This window comes from Pleurodeles waltl, chromosome 6 (assembly GCF_031143425.1).
Source record: "Pleurodeles waltl isolate 20211129_DDA chromosome 6, aPleWal1.hap1.20221129, whole genome shotgun sequence".
NCBI classification, from domain to species: domain Eukaryota; kingdom Metazoa; phylum Chordata; class Amphibia; order Caudata; family Salamandridae; genus Pleurodeles; species Pleurodeles waltl.
Genome location: NC_090445.1, coordinates 1,638,356,441 through 1,638,375,583, shown reverse-complemented (window position 1 = coordinate 1,638,375,583; position 19,143 = coordinate 1,638,356,441). Strand labels below are relative to the sequence as shown.

The following is a 19,143-nucleotide window of genomic DNA, read 5'->3' as shown; positions in this document are numbered from 1 at the left end:
AAGTGGCTGTTTCCCCAAATATTATGGGATTGTAGTTAGAATAGTAAATTTCACAATCCAATGTCTGCTAAGGCCTACAGCTACCCTGAGGAAGCAGTTCAGGACAGGAAACACAAACGAGCAGTGTATACACTAGGCCTGGGTGAAATTTAAATTACGTCAGCACAATCTGTGTAAACTTTGCTTTGCTCTTCATATGCGAAGCCCTGACATTACGCCATTACTCCACTTTGGGCAAATATGCACCATACATGGTAAAAATGTACAATGAATGGCACAATTTATGGGTAATGCACAGGAAAAACTGAATGTAAATGGAAGCTGATAGAGCGCTGTTCAAATGCATCCTTGTACCAAAAATTGAGACAAAGATTACATTTAACCTGAAATATAACACTCACATTGAGCTGCATTTGAGCTGCATTTAGCAGCAGTGGGAGCTAACATGCAACACGGCACGCTTTGTTTAAAATTCCTGCATATATCAGGGATCATATCAGATTTTAGAATCCAGCAAGGTTTTGATTTGGCCACGTTTCTGCAAATCTACATGGTCCTCGATTAGGAACAGAGTGAAGATTCCATATGGAATTCCACTCTGCTCAGTCATGTGTGGGCCAGTGTATCTGCACCTGATTTACTGATTGCAAAAACAAAGGACACGATTTTACTAGCAGGAAAATCCAGCTAGTAAATGAACTTTTAGAACGGACTTCATTGCAGACTGTACTTGATTTACCTGGATATGTTTTATTGACACAACCCAACCCTCAACCAAGGCAGATGTGGAAAAAACATAATTTGGAGATTGCCATTCCAAACAGTGAGCTCAACCTAAGTAGAGAATGCATGCTTACTTTGCCAAGATAGGGAAAGTGGTATGCTAAACCGCAAAGGCCATTATGCCCATTTTTATTTGTAAATATGTTTTATTTTAAAGCACACAGTTTTGAATATGTAAACATTATTTTATGAACAGAACTGAGAGGCTCAATAAGTTTTACATTATATCAAGTCCATCACCAATCATTAAAGAACTTAGTGGATGGCTCAACGTTCACTTTTGGGGCTAATTACTGGACAGTGGTAACTTAGTTGCTATATTTTTTTATTGAGTTCTGTAAGTTTATTTCAAGGCTCACTAAAATGTGCAAGTTGAACCATGCCCTCTTTAAAAATGCATAAAACGAAGCAATGAGATTGCTTTATTTAGAAAAAGTCAAACATATTAAAAAAAAAGAAATGTAAGTCTGTGAAAATAGATCTGTATGTGTTTTGGGGCACACTTACCAGTCAGCTTTAGCTATCTTGTTACAACAGATCTCTTGTGGATTAACACAAAGCCTTACCGTGGGCTTAAAGTCCGTGCATTGCATTTGTTGGATTGTCACTCATATGTTTTCCGCTTTATACTCTATGATTTTCCTTCCTCTTCTTGTGCTTGTCCCTCACCTGGAGGACATCCTCTTTACCATCCTTTTGATTGGCTGACTTGTATGCTTTCATGTTCACATTCAGGGAACTAATTTATCTTATTCTTTAAGCAATCCATAAGAGTGCATGTTCTCAGGATCACTCCTTTGTCTGCATCTCCCACCCCACCAAATCCAGTGTTGCTCCCTCTTCCCCCACTTGCGTTCTCCCTCATGTGCAGATCTTTATTACACCAACCCCCACCCCAGGCACTCTGAGTTGCTTCCTCCTCCCCTCCCTGTCAATTGCTTTCTTATATTTTTATAAATACTTTTGCGCCAGTAAAACATTTTTTTTTTTTCTTCCTTTACCAATCCATGTGGCATCTTGGGTCAGTAAATAAAAAAAAGTAAAGAAAATGGCACCCACACTAATCAGTAGGCCTGCACAAGCATGGTAGCACATGCGTACGCATTTGCCAAGATGTAGGCATTCGTCGCGATGTGTGCGCACACCTGCTGACTAGGGTGGCAGCTAGTAGCATTATGAAGTGTACACTTCATTACACCTTTTTCTTTTTTCTCCTGGGACAGTATAGCCAGAAAGCACTGGCAAGCCAGCTGGTCCCAAAAGGTGATGTTTTTTCATTTCAGCTATGCTCTTGAAAGCCAACTTTCACAACTGAAGGTAAATAGATATTATGTTTCCGATACAAGAGAATAGGAAAAATCTAAAAGTGGTTCAACTGCATAAAGCATGGAAAGATGCCACTTCACATGAAGAGCTCTTTGGCACATCTTGAAGACTGCAGACAGCTTGTACCACTGGATTCTCTGGTATGGCTACAGAGTTTGAATGATTCACAAGGAATCTCTTAATGTAGCAAGAACAAAATAATTACTAAATAAAATATTAATTTCACTACTTCTGCAAACAGAATCCATCAAACACAGGAATAAGCATAAATGTCGACTATGGAAAGTGCTGAGATGGAAGTACATATTTTCTAGTTGCACTTGGTTTAGGAGGAAAAACTTTAAATCGTATATTTCATGACCACATTCAAAAGTGACATTTTGAATGCAATACATATATATAAAACTTGCATCAACTAATTGGCAAAGCCTCTTAATAGGCTACCAGGTCTAATTTCTGAATAGAGTACTGTGTACATGAAAAATGCAATTCAAAATCTGCATTGTGCACACTGCTCATCACTGATTGTGAGCATGGTTTTGTTAAGCTACCATATACAAGTTCGGATGCCAGGTATATCGTTTGGTTGGACTACCACCCTGAACAGAATGGCCATGAGTTCTTGAATGGGGAAGTCAATTCCAAGTAAATCAGAGCTGTATAGATGTTTTGTATATGACAAAAAATCGCTGGGAAAGGTCTGTCAGTACGGTGTATTCCATTGCCCAAACCCCATCTCCAGCATTTAGTTTCATGTTTCCAAGTGAACTGCTGCTCAACTGGCTATAAACAGTGTGGGTGCAGCTGAGCACAATTCACTGCTGCAGAAGGTTTTAAGTGTAAAACGTGCTCGGCAGATGAACTTCTCCTAGAAATACTATTCCGTCTGTATGGACCCCCTCAAACACACAACTTCAAATTAAATGTGCTTTATAGTTTGTGACTAGAGGGATAGAAATCCGACTGTGGGAAGACTGGAAGCATTCCGAAGGTGCTGGTCGGAGTCCTCCGAGCAATGAGAAAGCACTCTGCTCCTTTAATGAGTACTATCTTGTAGCGCTGTTCCTGCTGGTCTGCCCAGCAGGGACACTCTCTTGCAATGTTCGTGCCAAACATTGTAATAGGGCAGGGGGGATGCCACCACCATGGCGTCCTCCCTGCAAGTTTGGCGGTCCCACGGTGGGGCCGCCAAACTCGCAATGAGGCAGTTTGTTTTCAAACACAACAGGTCTTTACAGTTATCAATGTCTAGAATTAAAATGATTTACAAGAATACCTTTTTTGCTAAATTAGTGCATCATAATCTTACTAGATGATCAAGTGCACCTTTTGTTGATTTTTCATTTCCAACGCAAGACATTATTCAGGAGCAGACCTGAAATCAAATGGTTCTCAAATGAATTTCATAGTTTTGAAGATCACAATGGAAATGCCACTCAAGAGCAAAGTAGTCAGCAGACGGCTTCAGATTCAAAAGGTTCTTTTTAGTTACAAAAACAACATAAAGGAAGAAAAGGAATGCTACGAGCTTCAGTGCATCAGGGAAGCCTTGGCTAATTTAAATATACTTTGCCAGTCTTCTTTGACTGTAATTCTCCTGTAGGTTGGTTCTATTTACTTTGGAAGAGTTGGGCAACAATATAGCAACTTTGTTCCATGAGACAATATGTACCATCCACACCACAATTGCAGATGAAGCTGTCTATGTGATACGCAGGCAGGATTACATCCCTTCCTTAGTGAAAAGCAGGTCTGGAAAGATTTTCTAGTTTTAAACCACTCTTAATGGATGAATGGAGGTCCACGCTAATCTGCACCCCCACCCTCTTTTTGCTTCCTTCTGCCTCCCAGTCTGGATCAAGTCCCGGTCTCTGTACTTCCCATCTGTTGCACAAGTGTTCAGTACTTCTGGTCTTCAAACAGTTACCCAGTTTTTGGGAGTCAGGCTGTGGAAAGACATCTGTTTTAAAAAGGCAAAATGAAATCCAACAGACATGGAAAACTATGGCCCAATCTGCCAGCTGCCTTTTGTGACCAAAGTTACAAAAGCAACTACTAACACCTAATTTCAGACCTGTTGTTTACTTTTACCCATTAAGCCACTTTTCAGTGAGACCAGCCATATGCCAATCAGTATTGGTTTTTGTTCCAAGAGCAACAGTGTTGCCAGAATTGACACAAAATAATTGCATGAACTTGTTTAACTAAGAATAGGCTTGTAATTTCCTAGGCTAAAAACATCTAATTGTTATTTTATAAGAAGTTTGATGTAAGATATTTGGACATTCTAAGGAAGGATCCCACTTTTGAATGAGCAGGTGTGAATGTCCTGAAAACAAATGGTGCCAAGGTGAACAGACCATAAAGATTCCAGCTAAGCACTGATTAAATGAGGAGTCACACTTGCGGCAGGACTTTAAATGGTCAGTGAGTTCTGTCTCTGAGAGAGGTGGCAAAGAAGCAGAGGGTGATGTTGGGATTAATCTGCATTATTAGATGTGTGGGTGGTATATAGGTTGGTTGACGTGGTGCTGTGGATCCCAGCAATGGCGGTCATTATTGTAATAAAAAGTGTGCTTATGGTGAAATTGCTGTGACACTCAGGGTGGCATTAGAATTCCCAAATTCAGGAGATGAGATTGACCTTTTGAATGTAAGAACAGATGGCATTAGTAATACAAGTGGAATAGTAGCTTCCTTTTGTTTTCCTGATGTCTGTCCAGCACAGCCTTTGCTATTGGAAGTAACACAGTTTTCTTTGCTGGATTAGTTCTCTTCCTCCATTGCTGTTTGTTGTTTTAAATATGGCTAAGTGTTTAGTGAGCCAGTTAGCTATTTTAAAGTCTACTTGTGGACATCATTCAATCAGAATGAAGACCCCTGAAAGCCAGAGGTCCACATAAGTATTGTTTGCTGTGCATGTGGTGTAATCAGGTTGGGGGCAAAGTTTGGATATGGCTATATATCCTGGTCTGGTCCACTACGGTCAGGTGATTGGCTTAGATATTTGTTTCAGTCAGACGTAGACCTCAAAACTGTGCTTCAATAGCACTGGAGCAATTTAAAAAAGAAATTCAAGCCTTTTGTATACCTTGACTCCGCAGCAGCACAGGAATAGATTTCACACAATTCCACTTAAGGCTTTAAGAACAGTATGTTTTTGAATGGGAACCCAGTACAGTTTCCTGAAAGTAGAGGAAATCTAATCAGATTTCCTAAAACTACAAAGAAACTGTATTACTGTGCTGCACTGGAGCTGATGCAAGGCTACATCACTGATACTATGTCTGAGTTATGGAGCAGAGGTCTACATGAACCTGGTTGCATTTACTTGAAACTATATTAAGTATTTACTTTCTCTTGTGATCACACCAGTGGAATTTCAGGTCCCTGAATGAGTACTTAAGAAGAGCAAACTAGATCGGCAACAGTTTCTATTTTTTCCAATCAACGTTTTAGCTGGGCACATGGGAGAAGGCACCTATGAGTTAGTTTTAAGGTGGACATAGATAATTTCTCAGCAGTAACATATGGCCATCCTTATTGAGCTACACTCTAGGACACACTCATATTGTTATTTTAGGTGTTGTTTTCATTGTGCCTGATGAGCATAGCCAAGAACATTATTTTATTATGGAAAGGAAAGGGATTAGAAGAAAACCCTTTTGTCCTTGTGTGAATGAAGAGGAAACCAAATCACCGGTGACCATATTCATCATCAGTAAATTGTTTACCAGTATGACAGTGCTGTTCAGCATATGACCATATCCCTTCTGAACTATCACTTGGAATGTATAGCCCCATTCATTCTATGCAGTTGAAGTCTCCCTTTGCCTTCAATAGAACTGCATTGAGGAACCTTTCATCTTTCAAACTACTATCAGGCACGTAGGTTGTTACAGGTTGTCAGAGGCATGTTTGCCTTTAACAAAGCTAGCCAGTGTAGCATGAATGACCTTTTAATTCAGGATTCGATATTCTCTGTGGTGAATCAATAATAATCAAATAAATGGGACACATTCATTTGGAGGTTTCTTTTATCAGAGTTAGAAAGGTTGATTTCGAAGGTGGGTAACACCCCTTGTCTGCACTGATTATTTTACCTGTCTTTCAAATGCAAGGATTACCTTTTCCAACAATATTAAGCAGAATTTGGCCGAGAGTTCATCATCTCCAGAGGCTTTCCTAGATTTGATAGCATACACCACCCTATATACATTTTAATTGGTAAAACTGGAGCGGCTAACTAGGTTCTCCTCTCCTGTGACGTAAGTGGAAAGACAAAAATTTGAAACATGTTTAGCAGTTCTGAACAGCGCATTTTCTCTGATGGGACTTAATTTAGGTTTGGATATTGTGTAAATGCGTTGAAGGTTTTTAAATTTTTTGCAAGTTTCTGTGGTTTGCGTTTTCTTTTTTCATCCTTTTTATGTCATACTCCGACACATTTTGAGCCCAGGAAATATCCTTATTTCTCAGGCTCATCTACACCAAGTACTAGGGGTTGATTTTATAACTGAGCTCATTTGTTATGTCTTACCTCTGTGTCAGCATGTTTGTAAATTAACTCTTAGTTCTGTAATAGATATGGAATATTTATTAAGAAATTTATGTATGTCAAAGTATAATCCAACATATATTGAGAAGACCCTTTTGTGGTTTAATAATTTCCTATTTTTATAAATTAGGGAGTATTGCTCAGTAATTTCTGTAAGACGAATCTATGTCAAAGGAGATAGCACTGACTCTCCTGGAGTGCTGTGATCTAAGCAGTACTACTTCTGAAATTCTAGCCTTTACCTCCTGAAAAACAGAAAAACAGCCCACCAGTGCCACAAAGCAGAAGCCTAACTGCCGATCCCTTCTTCAGTGAGCAAGAAGAAACACAAATTCTATATGATCATGGAGATGCCCATGAGAGAATTCAAGGCCACAAAGGATACATCCAGCCCACCAAAACCTACAGTGGCCTAATTAAACACAGATGTACTGTCAAAAGGATATACTTTAAAACTCTCAACTTGGGAGTTGCTAAAATGGTAAATAATCCGGTTTTGGCACTGCTGAACGCCACTACAATAGTCCTATAGCAAAACTAAAGCACAAGTAATTGGACATTAGAAGACTTGAAAACAGGAATTCTATGGGCATTGCATGTGTTATTGACCTTCCTGACGGTAGTAAATCATAGGAGCATTTTTGTGCGGATTCTCTCGAGGACTGGATTCCCAAGAGTGCAGAACAATTTTAATGTGGAATGTGGGTGTACCTTCACATTCGATTATGTAAAAAATGAAAGTAACTTCACATAGAGCCCTTTGAAATTCCAACACATCGAGTTTGTAAACAGAAATTGACATTTAAATGTGACATCAGAAGACCCCGGAATTTAATTTTTTGAGGATTACCCAAAAGAAACTGTAAAGAAGATGGGCTTTCTGCAACTCCATGAAAAGATAAACATTTTGAAGAACCAAATTTACACTTTCAGCCAATGAAGGCTAAATGTTACACACATGAATATGGCCTACTATTATGATGATGCTATAAATCTATAGGATTTGTAGGCGGTTATGAAGCTGTATAGGTTATGGTTATGGTCTAAGATTATATGAGATATTCTGCTATAAGAAGCATCACATTTTGTCAGGTGTGATCCAAGGCCCTGCATCTGGAAGTAGAAGTCTTCCAGAGCCATAAACATGACTTGGCCAGCGTAAAAGGAAAGTTACTGAGAAGTCATACAAGGAAAGCAAACACAGAACAGAACATCACATAATGGAGGGAAACACAAAGAAGGACAGGGAGAAGAAGAACAAACAGAGCAGAAAAATTGCAAGTCATATATCCATTAACTGGGTGTACATTTCATTTCTTAAAGCATCATTCATTGGGTGGGACTCTCACTCTGGCTCTACCTTGAGGCACAGTTCTAGTAATTAATTGTATGTTTCAGTTCTTGGAGCAGTGCAAGTCTCGCTTGTTAAGCATAAGCTCGCTTATCCGAGGAGGCCCAATCTTTGGAGCACAATCTCACTTACTGGGTGTGAATCCTATACCTAGCAGCACAGTCTTATCACTGGTGTAAGTCTCTCAACATAGACCACAGGGTGTTTCAACATTAGTAGTGATCTTTCTGACCCACTTCGCATTTTATCATTGTTTCTCTTGATCTGTTCCTGCACCTCTGTGCAGTTGTCCCTGTTAATCTGTTTAATTTGATTATTTGCATTAAAAATAAATCTAGGCCAATCTTGAACCTTATTTCAAAATAGTGATCTCCCTGTGGCCCCCAGCATACCCTCACTGCTAGCCTCTCCATGCCGGTCTGACCGCTATGGAAAGGCTGGTGGTGAGGGGATTTATAAACAGCAAAGCAGTGCCGAGTTCAGCGCCACCCTGGCTGAGTACAACTCTGGCTGCTGTCATGCCGTCTGGAACCATGTTCCAGTGGGGACGGTGGTCCCCTGGTGGGTCCACTTGCCATGGTTGTAACTGGGCGGTTGGCCGTCCGGAGTGCAGCAGTCTAACCATCAATGCGAGTGTGCCAGTCCTCGGACTGCCACACTCGTAATGAGGCTCAAAGATCTTTCTAGTTCATCAATCCCCTAAAGATGCTGCTTACACATGCTAGTTAAGAAGCAGATTCTACAAAAGGAAAACCTCAAACATCCCATCTAAATACGATGACAGATTTGCTATTAAATGCACAGCACTACAAGCACTTTATCCCTCTGAGGATCAGACTAAACCTATTTCACAGGCTAGTCTCCTTGCCACACTGTAACAAATGGGAGCGCAATCTTGACCAATGTCCTTGCAATCAGGTCGCCCCACAAAACACTTTATACATAATGTTCTTGTGTAGTTTTTATTCCAAACCCCCATCTTGCACTATCAAAGCCCTCTTAGTTAAAAACGCCACATGACAATGCACAAAGGAACTTCAATGTCTTGCATCAGATGAAATAATAGCAATCATATATAGCTATCAGACTTGTGATCGAGATTAGGAAGACCCTTGATTTCACCCTAGTTGACTTGTCTGGATCTATTTTGGCTCAGTAGGAGTACACAGCAGATCTATTTATTTGTGCTTTTTGTGTTCCTATCTTTGCACCTGCATACTGAATGTGTTTATCTGTGCAGGAGGGCCATGAATCTGAATATGGCACTAAAACATTTTAAATTATGACATTTGGGGGCGTGGCTTGGCACCGATTCAAGATGGCCGCACATCCATGAGCTCTGGTGTGGTTGCTGGTGAAAATCGGCCGTTTTTCTTGGCAGATGGGACAAAACTTCACTGGAATGTAAGGGAATCTACTAATAACGTTTCTGCTACCTGCAGGTCGATTTTGTCTACGAGTATGCCCTTTTCAGTCATTCTTTAATGGAGTGAATACTCTGAGGAGAATAGTGCGGCCACCATTTTGTATTTACACAATTAATTCTTTATTCTCTTCATAAATACTACTACATTTGCTTAAATATCCTTCATGTTTTCTACAAGACTGTTTTATTATCTGCCCCAGTATTTCAGGCTCCGTGATTTTTTTATTTTAACGCATATATTTTTGTGCTGACCGGATGCAGTCTGAATTTCTCGCAATATCTTCTAGATGTGAAGATATTATTTTCTCAACCTTCCCACCGAATAATTTTAATTACACATGAATATATTTTAAGGGAAGATCTAAGGGCCAGGCGCGGTCTTTTGTTTTAACGGCCAAGGATTTTTCAGATAACACTTTTTCAATTCTTGCAACAAATATGGATAGCAATATTTTGGAAAATGTGGCATCCTCTTCTCCCAATGGGACTCTAACACAAAATAATAAGTCAACTTCCAAACAAAATGTGGGCATGACTTCAGCAACTAAACGCGTTAAAAAGGATCCTTCATCACCCATTAAATCTCCTAATAATATTTCAATGCAGATAATGTTAGATGAAATTTGTGCCTTAAGACCATTTATGGAGGAAACTAATAACCAACTGCAAACTTTAACAGATCATTGGTCTCTTATGGAAAATTAGAGTTACTCAAGTGGAACAATGAGTCAGCGATGTTAAAGATACCATTCAAAGTTTGCAATTGCTTAAACCTGAAGTACTTCACCTCAGGAAGCATGCTAAAGACTTAGAAAATCAAAATAGAAGAAATAATCTACGTATATATGGCTTATCAGGAGGAACGGAAGGTTCTGATCCTATTACATTTTTCCAATCTTTTCTTCCCAAGATTTTAGACCTTCCTTTTACATCTTTACTAAATATACAACGAGCCCACAGATTAGGTAATTCATCTCACCAAGCATCTTTGTCATGAAAGCCGAGAGATGTTATTATATACTTTCTAGCATATGTTGAACTGCTTCAAATACTTAGAGCTGCTAAATCGAAAGGAAAGATTTCATGGTCTGGTTCACATTTGTTCTCACAGGACTATGCTAAACCTTCAGCTGACAGAAGAAAACAATTTTTGGTCATGAGATCATCTCTTCGTACTTTAAATGCAAGATTTGTACTTTTTCATCTATGCTCTTTTAAAGTAACATATAAAAATAAAACAACAGTATATGAGGACCCCAGGATTTTACAAGCTTCATCGACTCATGTAGAAGAGAAAACATGGACATTTCAAATCAACCTACAACTTGAATTTCCTTCAATCCTTTCTCACTTCTAGATATTGTCCTTCGTTTTCATGTTTTGTTATTCATTATTATTATTAATATAAGTTATATTTTATGTAATTTTCCTTATGTATCTTATTTTTCTTACTGATTTTTTGTCTCTTTTATCATGTACTGGTTGTTGATAATATTATGATTACGTCATCCTCTCTGTATTTGGTCCGATTCCTCTCCTGCCGGCCTTGTCGAAGTTCCAGTCGCGCCATCTTCCCTCTGTGGTGTCACCACCCCCAATTCATTATGTGTTACATAGGTATGTTCTTTTATACCTTATGTCTTTTATTTTCTCGACATTACAACTTTTCTTGTTTTTTTTCCTTCTCTTTTTTCTCTATTCCCCTATTTAAATTCTTTCTTCATAGCTACGTCTATATATTTTGTCATCTCTTTCTATTTGTTTTTACTGATATCGCTTTCCTTAATCTTTTAATATCTTTTCAACTGTTACATATCATTAATTCTTTTTATATTATATTTAACCGCTACCTTGTTGCAATGGTCAATTTATATGCCTCTATGTTTACAAGTTCTTTCTTGTTATTCTAAGGGTTCTTTTCAACATATTACTATATTTGCTTATGTGTCTATCAAGCATAAATATACGGTTGCTTTTGTAGAATTTCTTAACTTTAATATTATTTATTTCTTATGTCTCCTCACATAACTAAATGGAATGTTAAAGGGTTGAGTTCACCTATTAAGAGACAAAACGTTCTCACACATCTCACCATATTGAACACCGACATAGCATTATTACAAGAAACACATGTTATTGATACAGAAGTTAGTAAACTTAAACGTAATTGGGTAGGTTATGCTTTTACATCTCCTGGCACGGGAAAGCGTAATGGTGTTTTATGTAAAAAAAAATTACATGTTAAATTAGTATCACAAGAAAACGACACAGAAGGCCGTTGGCTACTTTTAAAACTTATTATCAATACCATACCAATAACAATTGTGAACGTATATACACTCACTCATCTAGATAAAATGTTTTGGCCTAATATTGCCAATAAATTGATGTCTATTACAGATGATTATTTAATTTTTGGAGGTGATTGTAACCTTGTTTTTGATCCTTTTTTAGATCATTCTTCTAAAACTAATTTTATTCCCACTTCCATGCACAAACAGATTACTTCAGCTATTGCACAGGGAGCGCTTATTGATTCATGGAGACTTAAAATCACATGTTACGAGAATGCACTTTTTCTTTTCTCCGGTAAATTTTTCCCAATCCAGGATTGATTATCTATTTACATCTAAGTCATTATCTCAACACATACTAGGTTCAGAGATTGGTACTATTCTAATTTCCGATCATGCCCCAGTAACATTAGATCTAGAATTACCTTCTGTTTCTTCCAAAATTAATCGCTGGCACTTTAATACCTCTCTTTTACCAGACACTACTTTCATTAAAAACTTTCAAGACTTTATCCATGAATATTTTTTTTGAATGATACACCTAAACTCTCTTTCCAGACAATATGAGCTGCTTTTAAAGCCGCCTCACAGGATTTTATTTTATCATATGTCTCTAAGAAAAAGAAATCTAATAATAAAAAAAAATCACTTGACATTAATAAACATATCAAATCCCTTGAACATATTTATTATACATCTAAAACAAAAGAATGTGTGAATGAATTAGTAAAAGCTAAATTATAATTCAATAAATTATCTTCAGATAATGCTGCCTCATTTCTTCTTAAATCAAGTGCCAAATATTATGGAGGACAAAACAAAGCGGGCAAGCTTCTTGCAAATTACCTAAAAGTTAAAAGACAGAACCAAAATTGAAATGATTCTACGTGATGATCATACCTTAGCCACTAATGATAGAGAGATCTTGCATGAATTTCCCAACTACTTTAACAAACTTTAAACCTCCAGAAAGTCCTCCATCTAATTTGGACAGCATTACACACTTAAATTCTATTAAACAGGAATTTGCTTCAAATATTGATTTTTCTCCTATAAATTCTGATATTTTGTTTAAGGACATTCAGGGAGCAATTAATTCTATTAAAACAAATAAAGCCCCCCCCTGACCAGATGGTTTTCCTGTGGAATTCTATTTAACTTTCTCAAAATTGTTAATTCCCAAATTACACAAAGTCTTCATCTCTTTTGCAACATCTAGCAAAGCGTCTGCCACTTTTTCAAGATGCTTTGATTTCCCTTATTCCAAAAGAAGGTAAAGATGCTCAATTATGTAAATATTATCGACCAATATCTCTAGTTAATACGGATTACAAAATCTTCGCTACAATTCTTGCAATTAGACTAGAATCTTTCCTTCCCATTTTAATTGGCAAGGACCAGTGAGGTTTTATTAAAGGTAGATATCTTTCAGATAATACTACACTTTTCTTTGACATTTTAAATAAATCTAAGATTTATTCGAATTCATTAGCTGCTATATCCTTAGATGCTGAAAAAGCATTTGATCGCATCCATTGGGATTATCTTTTTGCTACCCTTTCTTCGTTCGGTTTTGGCCAGAAATTTATCAAACTAGTGTCCATTTTATATAGCTCCTCTAAAGCGTCAGTTTTTGTAAATGGTATTACTTCTTCCTTTTCTCTTCACAGAGGAGTCAGACAAGGACGTCCTTTGTCTCCTTTGCTTCCTATTTTGGCACTTGAACCCTTTTTATCCTCCATTCGCCAGAATACTAATATACAAGGATTTGAATATAGAGACTTGCATATCAAATGTTCAGTATATGCTGATGATTTCCTATTATGTTTCTCTTCCCCTGAACTTTCCTTAAAACTCTTTTTAGATACAGTCTCAAAGTTTGCAAAACATTCAGGTTATGAACTTAACACTGATAAATGTGAGATCCGTCTACCTAATAAATGGTGCTTTAAACATGAATTTGAACTTTCACATTTTCTTTGGAATCCTGAAAAAGTAAAATATCTAGGCATCTGGTTTACCAATTCTTTGAAAGATACTGTTTCTACCAATTTTGGTGCTCTGTTGTCCACACTTAAGAATCTAACAACAAGATGGAAGCCTTTGTTCCTATCATGGTGGGGTAGACTAGATTATTTTAAAATGATGCTTGTCCCTGTAATAATTTTTTATCTAATATTCCCATTAATATTTCCTCTTCCATCTTTAAGAAAATCTAATCTATTTTAAATCTCCTTTCTATGGAATAATAAGAAACCTAGAATGTCTCTTAAAAAGCTGCAACAATCTAAACAGGATGTTTATTTTCCAAATTTTCAACTTTATCATACTGCTTTTTTTTCTAAAACATTCAATCCATTTGCATCATGAAGATGGTTTACATCAAAACCCCTTATTGGTTGAGTTAGAATTGTCCTTTATTCATCTGTTTTCTTTTACTGAATTTATTTCTCTCACCCAGCGTCCAGCCAATATGTCATTACCAGTTCTTAAAACTGCTTGTAAGATATTACATCCCATCTTTACTTCTGAATTTTCCAGTTTTGATCAATTTCTTAATTCTTGAATCTGGTACAATAATCTTATTAAGATTAAAAATAAATGTGTTGTTTGGAAGTCATGGCATAAAAAGGGCTTAGTATGGGTGTCTCAGTTATTGGATAATCACTCATTACTTTCATTTACGCAGGCCAAACACTTATTTAATTTCCCTACTTCTTTTCAAAATAAATATCAGCTCTTAACCACAGCTATTTTACAATTGTATAGCTCTCTATTGTCCGTAGCCTCCCAAGCTCCTATACCTTCCCCTGTATTACAAATTTTACCAACATTTCCCTCAGCCTCAAGAATTTACTGTCTTCTAACCTATATACCTCAACCGAGGCAGAAAACATTAGTGGAATTGCAATGAGAAGATGACTTACAAACCTCATTTCCTATTCCTTTATGGAATAAGATATGGACTAAAATTCACAAAACATCTCGTGCAGCTAATACTACCCAAACATTATTTTTTCTATATAATAGATTACTACTTACACCACATATTTTAAATAAAACAAATTCTTCTATAATGTCGAAATGTTGGACATGCCAAATTTCTAATTCAACTCTAAAACATATGTTATTTGAATGTCCACATACATACCAATTTTGGCTTCAGGTATGGACTCAAATTAATTGAATTTTTCATACCTCCATACCCTTTTCTTTTACAAATGTATTTTTGGGTAGTCTTTCTGATACTTGGATAAATTGTGAAATGAATGTACAAATTGTGGATTTATTAATTGCTGTTGCTTTCCAGCAAATAACAAAAACTTGGAAAAATGCTCTTAATATTTCTTTCCAGGCATGGTGGTATGGTGTTTGCTATAATCATAGATTAGATACCAATTTTGTTACTCCGCTGTCTTTATTTTTTAAAAGACAAATGTGTTGGTTAGCTATAACTAATATGCTAAATTGTTCTGTATTAAAAACTAATTTGCATCACCCCATTTCTGTCAAAGTGTTAAAATCCCCTTGAATCTCCCTTTTTACCCATCTTAATGCTAATTGCTGAATTGGTTATCATTCTTACATTACTGTTTAATGCAGGGGTCTTCAAACTGGGGGGCGCCCCCCCCGCCCCCCCAGGGGGGCCTCAAGGGATCCCAGGGGGGGCGCCAGGCTCTGGCCAAAAGAAGCATTTCACAGATAAGTGTTTTGTTTTAAGCAGAACCATGTCATTGCATTTTTAAAATGGCAAAAGTACTTAACTGCAATGTTTAAATACATCTATACATATTTAAACATTGCCATCTTTATAACATTTGTGAAAAATTCTGAAGGGGGACCCAATGATTTTTATTTTTCAACTGGGTGGGGGGCGGCATTAAAAAGATTGGAGACCACTGGTTTAATGTACAAGGCAGATATAGCTTTATATCACAAGGTATGCTTACTCAGTTTATTTTTTATGTTATTTGCAATAATTTATTTGTTTGATCCTATATTTTACTCAATTGTTTAACATCAATGTTCTTATTGATTGAAACGGAATACTTGAATATTTTTAATAAAAGTCTTGAAACTTCAAAATTATGACATTTGATTAAATCAGGAGCTGCTAATGTATCACATTTTTTATCTTATTTTTTTAATATTATATTGTAATGCATTATACTGTACTATTATGGGCTAGTTTTAACTAGACTGAATAAAGTTATTTGACTGCGACTTTCATTACAGACTTACACTACTGCAGAGATTCTAATCTTTTATCACTAAATATGAGTACAGAATCAACAGGTCTCCCTCTTTAGATGTCGCTTGCTGAAAGAGTGTGCATACTCTGCACACTGCTGATCATTCACAGGTATCAATTCCCCTAAGATATCTCTCTTTCTTTCACCGTATCCCATTACTTTCTTGTTTGTCACTCTAAAGATAGATTGGTTGTATTTACTGCAGACAATACACTTATTAGGTAGTTTACTATGGTTGCACATGCCACGTTTGTGCAGTGGTGGCATGGTTTGTTTGTATCTCACTTTTATTGTTAGTTACAAAGGGTTGGCCATTTTGAATTATGTGCCATAGATACCAATGTCCGAGCACTCTTTTCAAACATACCTTAAACTCTTCCTTCAGTAGCTTCCTGTGCATCAGGTAAGGGCTAAGATAGTATAGCATACCATACATTTTGTTCTACTCTTCTATCCACGGACTCTCCTAGTTCACAGTTTGGCTAAAGCGTACAGTGGCTGGGACACTAGGGCACTAACCATAAAAAAGCAACACTTATTGCAAACGTTCAATTATAAAATGTAGTTGAAACTTAGGGCCTGATTCGGATTTTGGCAGACGGTTTACTCCGTCACAACGGTGACGGACAGCCCGTCCGCTGAAATATAAATCCCATTATATCCTATGAGAATTATATTTCGTGGACAGGCTATCTGTCACCATTATGACAGAGTAACCCGTCCGTCGTAATCTAAATCAGGCCCTTACTGTTTTCCCCAGTGTGTTTTCTTTTTCCCATGCCCATACGTGAAGCATTCATCAGCAGACAGTTTGAAGCTCGCCTCCCAAAATGCTGCTGGTGAGCAAACTAGGAAGTTCACTTGAGAAACATCTGATTTGAGTCTACTGCAAAAATTATTCTGGTGGGAATGCAGAAATAGCAAAGACACACTTATTCACCTAAAGTGGCTCTGTTCTAAGTTTTTCAGTTTTATTTGTCAAAGTTATCATCAAGAATTTATTTAATTGAGTTAATCATTCATTACAACATTTTAAATTCTTAGACTGGATATTTCGTTTCAATATATTTCTGCATTTAAATCATACACTTCTAACAGGTTATTTAGGGTTTGGTGGATAGGATGCCGAGTCACAAACTTGGAACATATCCCGTCCAACCTATTACAAGTGCATTACTGCATCATTTCCAATGGCACTTGTAATAAGGTGGACAGGATATATGCCACATTTTGACAGGGTATCAGTCCACCATCCTCTAAATAAGGCCCTGGTCTCTGCTGGTCTGTTGGTTCTGGAGAAGATGATGGAACATCACATACAGCTGCACATACATCTGGTGTGGAACACACCACCACTAACTCAATAAACAGCACGTCGATTGCTCATCACATAAAGTTTATCTGCACCGATATCTGCAGAACGTCAACTACAAAATCATTAAAGGAATGTAAATGACCCAGCATCTAATAGTTAGAGCAATGAAAAAGATTGAGGCTGTGTCTGTTTTTAATTAACAACGTAATTGCTCTCACTCTGAATTGGGACTTAATTGACTAAAGCATGGATGAAGAACACCTGCAACTTGCAGGTGAAGCATAGGATTCTCAGAAATGTGTTAATGCCGTATCTTGGGTGATTATTTCTTGACAAAAACAGGGATGAAATAACCTGGTCTTTTCTTTGACCTGTGAATAAACTGGGAAAAGTTCATGGACAGGGACAATCGAATGGTTGCATTAAAATACCAAAAAAGGTATCAGCCTGTGAACATGCACCTATAGCATCTCAGATACTTTAAGTGTCATTTTAATGTTGGAATGAGATTCAAACAATAAGTCAGAAAGCACAACTGGACAGGCTGCTGGTGAAAAAGAGTAAATTAGAAATCACTCAGCAACCCAGTCACTCCTTCCATTTCAGGAACATCTAGTAAACTTTAATGCAGATATAGAAACCACCACTACCATGGAGACCATCCACTCAGGGATCCCTTCTATCCCTTGCCCCTGCCAGACCTTCTCCAGAGGACTCTTATAGTTCAGAGAAACACCAGCACCCATCTTCAATGCCTCAATCGATTTAAGCACATTTATGAACACCTGAAAACACGCTACTGTCATGCCTCTGCTTAAGAAACCACCAACTGACCAGCCATGATCATAAACTACAGAGCTATATCCCTCCTACGAGAAACTGATCAATCACTGCCTCATCAATCACTTCAGCAGCCACCAACTCCCACACAAAGTCCGGATTCAGGCTCAACCACAGTGCATAAACAACACTCTCATCACCACACACAATATCTGCATGATCCTTGACAGAGAAGCCATTGCAGTTCTCATTCGTTTGACCTCTCTCAGCACTTGATGGTCCCAGACCCCATTTTCACAAGATTGGCATGCTAGGACCTGCTCTGCACTGGATCTGATCCTTCTTAATCTATATAACACAAGCTGGCACCTTAGTCCTTGGAAGCCCACAAACTCATATGCAGCAGAGCATCATGGTTCATCAAGCAGCCGAACCCTCTACAATACATAAATGATCCCTCTGGCCAACATCATTCCCTCACACTACATGAACATCCTCTCCTATGATGACAAGCAACTCATACAGTCCAGCTCTGACAAGACCCCAAACAGAGGAAACAAGTTAATCTCCTGCACGACCGAAGTCGCTGACTACATGAAAGCCAACTCTCTCAAGCTCAACACCGACAAGACAAAAATAGTGATCATCAGCAAAAAACCCTCACCATTGGACTCCAACTGGTAACCGGCGAAACTTGGACTCACACCTGGAACCTCAGAATCCTCATCAATAGCAAACAGCACATGCATGCAGAAGTCAGGGCTGTCACTGCATCCTGCTTCCATGCCCTGAAGATGCAGAGGAAGATCTTCAAATGGCTCCCAAGCAACATCAGAAAAACCGCCACTCAAGCCATAGTCACCAGCAAGCCAGGCTATGGGAAAGCCCTATATTCCAAGATTACCAAGCAACTCACCAGAAGAGAACAAACCATCCAGAATTCGGCAGCCAGACCCCTCCTCAACCTCCCACACAGAACTCACATCCCACCACACCTCAGGGAGCTCCACTAACTCATGATACACAAATGTACTCATTTCAATATCCTAACACACAC

General features: G+C 37.9%; 1 protein-coding gene across 1 annotated transcript in view; it reads right to left on the bottom strand.

Annotated features, from left to right (window-relative positions):
• Nucleotides 1-19,143, bottom strand: part of RBM18 (RNA binding motif protein 18) — a 174,770-nt gene that overhangs the window by 90,524 nt on the left and 65,103 nt on the right. The window lies entirely within an intron of this gene.